Below are 5,477 nucleotides of genomic sequence, written 5' to 3'. Positions count from 1 at the left end.
TCCTCCTCCTCCTCCTCCTCCTCCTCCTCCTCAGTGTCTTCAGCATCTTCAGCGTCTGCCAAGGTGGGAGAAGCGATTCGAAATGGGGATGCTAGTTAGCTCTTCCTTCTTGGGTAAAAAGTACTCTCCAGTCTTTGTTTTTTTTTGGCTCCTCCTCCTCCTCCTCCTCCTCAGTGTCTTCAGCATCTTCAGCGTCTGCCAAGGTGGGAGAAGCGATTCGAAATGGGGATGCTAGTTAGCTCTTCCTTCTTGGGTAAAAAGTACTCTCCAGTCTTTGGTTTTTTTTGGGCTGGCTGAAGATTTAAGTCCTCCAATTCATGTGGACGCTTGCCAAGGCCCGTTACTAAGATTAGGGGAGTTTTTGCTTGATGTTAGTGAGCAAAATGATAACACAGGGTTGAACGGAGGAGAGGCAGTGACAAACCAAATCCTTATAGTTTAAAAGGTATCATACTCGAAAAGGGCAAAACAAAGCTAGGGACCGAATAGATAGGTAAAATGAAATAAGATAAAGTAAGATGAAATTAACTTGCAGGCCTCCGTGTTCCTGAGTCACGGCTTGGTGTTGCTTACTCCTCACTCAAGAAAAAAAGAAAAAAAGCAGACTGCTTCAGTGGGAGATTAAAATCAGTTAAAATCAGTTAAAAACCAGTTTAAAACCATTTAAAGCACATCTCTGTGACAGAGCTCAATCAAAAGGCATCTGGTTGCGTTTCCTTCCCAAGTCATTATCAGTCAGTCTGTCTATCTGCAGGGTTCCTTTCTGTCTTAACTGTCTTACATTCAACTTAATTGTTCTTACTTGTTCCATATTAGGTTATATGTTACTTGTTTTATTTAAATATAGAGTATCGTTTAACTGCTTTCGGAGTTACCAGAACTGAAGGGCGGATGGCTCCCACCGCTAGATGGGAAGGAAGAAGAAAGTTGTTCCTGCCTCCCTGAGTGGATGGTGGGAATCACCCGCCAAGATGCCCTTTCCTCAGAGGAGAAAGACCATTCACAGCAAGTATTCAGTGGTCTGTTTCCAGCCTCTAATAGTATATAGTAAAAAGGTAAAGGTTCCCTTGCTCGAAAGCCAGTTGAATCCGACTCTAGGGTTGCGGTGCTCATCTCCGTTTCAAAGCCGAAGAGCCAGCGCTGTCTGAAGACATTTCCGTGGTCATGTGGCTGGCATGACTAAACACCAAGGCGCACGGAACGCTGTTCCCTTCCCACCGAAGTGGTCCCTATTTATCTACTTGCAATGTCTTGCTTTCGAACTGCTAGGTTGGCAGGAACTGGAACTAGAGACGGGAGCTCACTCCGTCATGCGGCACCCGGGTCTCGAACAGAGAGATTAAAATATCCCCCCCCCCTGGTTTCTGACTGTTAATTCTTATGTCCAGTTTGTGTTCAAATGTTTATCTAATGTAGACAGTAGAAGGGCATTCTTGGCACGTTTTGGCATATATTAAATTGGATGACGTGCAAGTGAATGAGCCCTTGATAGTGTAGCCTATGCCACTGATGCATGTATGTGGGAACAAAATTGGCGTCTAGGTCTGTTGCAGGGTTTGGTTACAGGGTTTGTGTTTCTGTTGAGTGATCCGTGGTTGCTGGTGAGAAACTTTTACATTGGGGAGATGCCTGTCAGCAAGGAAAGCTGTGCCACCCAAAAGCCTAAGAGAGAGGCATATCCTTATCCAGGAGATGTTTTAGGTCTCCTCCTTTCCTTTACTGAGCAGGTACTGTAATCCAAAAAAGGTTTTTTTAAAAATCCTCCAGAAGAGAGCCCCTGTCTCAGGCATCAGAACAAATGTGACTGTAAAGCAGGGCTTGAATCTATTTATTTGCTCATTTAGGATATTTGCATACTGTCTCTTCTGAGGCCTGTCTAAAGTGGCCTGAAATTAAAACAACAATACAAAAACAAACTGCTAAAAATAAGTCATTGAACATAAAGTAAAAAGTATGTATAATAGAGAAGCAGACCATTTTAAAAGCCGGTAAGATAAAACCCTTAATTAAAAGCTGGGGAAAAGATGTGTTTTTGCCTGACACCTAAAATGAAGTAAAGCAGGTGCCAGGCACACCACAAGGGGGAGGGCATTCCAGAGGTGAGGTAACCTCACAGAAAATAACCTGTCTCTAGTCACTACCGATCTCACTTCTGGCAGAGGTACGGAGAGCAGGGCTAGAGAAGCGGATCTTAAGTGGCGGGCTGGATCGTATGGGAGAAGAAATTTGTTCAGGCTCAAGCCATTTAAGGCCTTAAAAATAAGAACCAGCATTTTGAATTATACCTGGAAACAGATGGGTGACCAGTTCAGATCTTTCAGGACCGAAAGATTTGAGTCCATTGGCACCATTAAGACCAGCAAAGTTTAATTCTGGGTATAAGCTTTTGTGTGCATGCACCCTTCTTCAGATACATTAGCCCAACAACGCCAGCTGCTTGAGTAGTTGCAAGATTATTCCTAAGCAGCTGGCTGCAAATTGGACCCTTAGGCACACGTCTGTAAAAACCAGCCAAGGGCGGCTGTTAGGCATGGAAGCGACAACCACTGACTCTGCAACCATTGCTTCGGATCCTGCCTTGCTCATGTGACTTCTGGACCGGCTCCTGGCCTTGACTCTCGGCTCTGCGTGACCCCAGCTAGTATGACCCTTGAACCTCTTGACTACACCTCATGGACAACAACCCTTTGGCTTCTGACTTTTGGACTGAACTTCTGACTCTGCTCCTCTAACAATGCTTTGGTAATGACCCTTTGGCTTTTGACTTGGACTGAACGCTTGGTTTTGCTAACTCACGCCTAAACCCTCACCTCCTGCGAAGCATGCTTCCCCCCCCACCCCGGACCTGCCCCACGACACGGATAATAAAAGTTAACAAGCAGATGTGAGAACTGAGCGACTTAGCATGTGTAGTGAGATAAGAACCCAGTATGTCTGTTAAGCCCCGGGGGTTCCATTGTCCTGAGTGTTGTAATAACTTGTAATTCTGCAGTCTCCCAATCGAATCTGTTTCTGAAATTTCTTTGCAATAAAACAGCTATTTTGAGGGCCCCCCATTAGGTTTAGCCAGGGGTCGTTTCGTAGAAAAAGAGCTAGGGGAACTCATTAGCATAACTAATTAGCATATGCCACACCCCCTGACATCACCGGAAGTGTGTCATAAGGCCACACGCCCCGCCCCCAACGGTCCCGGCCGCCACCGCCGGCCTTGCAGCTTCACTGCCGAGCCCCATGAGGGGCCCGGCGGTGGACCTGCAAGGCCGGTGGGAGTGCAAGGAAGCCCCGCGAAGGCCCTCCCTGGCCCCAGGCAGGCAGGGGTGGGGAGAGGCAGGGAGGAAGCAACTTACCCTCCCTCTTCTCCTGCCTCCTCCTGGCTGAATGAGGGCCGGAAGCGGGGCGGTCGGAAGCGGGGGGGGGCTTCGTCATGTGCCCTGCCCCCGTACCTCACCCGGGGGAACTGTGATCCCCCCCGAAATGACCTCTGGGTTTAGCTAAATTATGCATGCGTTGAAGAAAGTGAATACAAAGGATTTCATATCAATACCAGGGCTTTTGGGTGCCTGATAAAGATGATAGGGAGTAGAATCAGAACAGGCAAGAGTACTTAATTCAAAGAATGATTGGGTTGTGGAATTTGTTTCTATGGGATGTAGTGATGGCAATTAGGCAAGTTTTTGGAGGACAGGTCCATCAGTGGCTATTAGGCTATCAGGCACAGTGACAAAATGAAAATGGCATGCTCAGAAACAGTAACCCTCTCAATAACAGCTCTTGGGCAACTAACGGTTGGCGTTTGGCCTCCATGCCCTCCTAAGGTGTTCTGGAGCATGTGGTTGACCAATGTGATATATGATGCTGGACCAGGTGGACTGCTGCTGCTCTTTGGTTTCCATGCTTGTTCATCAAAGGAACAGAAAAATATGTTTTGCTGCTGTGTTGAGTTCACCTTATCTAAACAGGTGGAAGACTGACTAGTTAAAAGATCAATCAATCCAGCTATTCTCACCAACTTTGCAAAAAGACAAACCTTTTAAATGATTGACCAGAATCATTGTGAGACTTGGAATCAACATTCGCCATACCTGCACTTCTAAAGTTTCTGGGAGGGTTTTTCCCGACTGAATGGTGTCTGTACAGTACCTTTTCACTTCAGAGAGACTTGCTCATTTAAAATACCTAGTTCTAGTTTGTGATATGGAACAAATGTTTTTCTGAAGATGCAGGACTATCTGAGTTTAAAGATGTGAAGGTCGGAGGAAAAATGGGAGCTGCTCAGAAATACCCCCATCAGGATCTTTCCTCCTCAATTTGAAATAATGATTTAGGCATTCTCAGATCCATTGCAACATAAATCAGTTCAAGTTTTATTACATCGATTAAAACAATAAAAAACAACATTAACAGAATTTCAAAACTCTCACCAATCAGAATAGCCTGAATCACCTCTATTGTGCTTTGAAACTAAGGTACTCTTTAACTAGCAAATTTGTTCCAAACAAAGACGTTAAAACTTGTAAAATGTTAAATCTAAAGAATTTACAACACGACTTCTAGCCAACAGACATATATTTCATTTCACCAGGATACCAGTACTAATATTTATTCCTTACGTGCCCTGTCTTGACTGTGGTCCTGGGACATGGTGTATGTGTGCCATTACTCTGATGACCGGCTGCGTTTCACTGAGCCCAGATATGTATAATCCTGTATAAGAGGAAATTGCATAGTTGAGGAAACCTCATATGTGTCTGCCACTATAAAAATGGTTTAATCGGGGAAAGATACACCGAAATTAACGTTTTATTGGCATTCTCAAGTAGAAGAGATGGGGCAGTCTCGTGGAATAGAACCTTTCGTGGTCACTGGCAGAGTTGCAGCTCTTTGATGACCCCAGGGGAGGGCATTGCCCGAGAACCCCAGTCCAGCCCTGTCGGGCTCATGCACAGAACCTCACTGGCTTCATTCCTATCTCAGCACAACCTTCCTTTCCCCCCCCCTTCTATCTCCGCCTTCCCCATCATAGCTAGAAGGGAAGTAGACATTAGCTGAAATTGTGAAGCCAGGGAAACACCTTACTACCCCCCCATCCAAGACTTCTCTTATCCTTGGGATACACAATTATCCCACAGTTGAGATTTCTTCCAGCCAATCAATTGATGCAGCAGTTTCCAGGGCTTATAAAATGGCCTTTGGTTGAGGTGGTGGGCGTTCAACCATTCTGCGCCCCCTGTCCGTGGCCCTGTCCGTGACCCCTTTCCCAGTGCCCTTGCTGTTCGGGGCCCCTGCCCATGGCCCCTTTCCCAGTGCCCTTGCTGTTCTGGATATTATATGGGCACTGGAATTTCTTGGGGTAATTATTCCATGAGGCATGGGGTTTGGTTTTATCTGCTGTTACTGTGTATTGTTTTATTGTTTGTTGGCTCTATGTTATGAGCCACCCTGAGCCTATTCCTGGGGTTAGGGCAGGGTATAGATTA

Source organism: Gekko japonicus, unplaced genomic scaffold (genome assembly GCF_001447785.1).
Source record: "Gekko japonicus isolate JY-2015 unplaced genomic scaffold, Gekko_japonicus_V1.1 scaffold1331, whole genome shotgun sequence".
Classification (NCBI taxonomy): Eukaryota; Metazoa; Chordata; class Lepidosauria; order Squamata; family Gekkonidae; genus Gekko; species Gekko japonicus.
The sequence above is the reverse complement of the archived record's forward strand: the minus strand, read 5'-3'. Positions refer to the sequence as shown.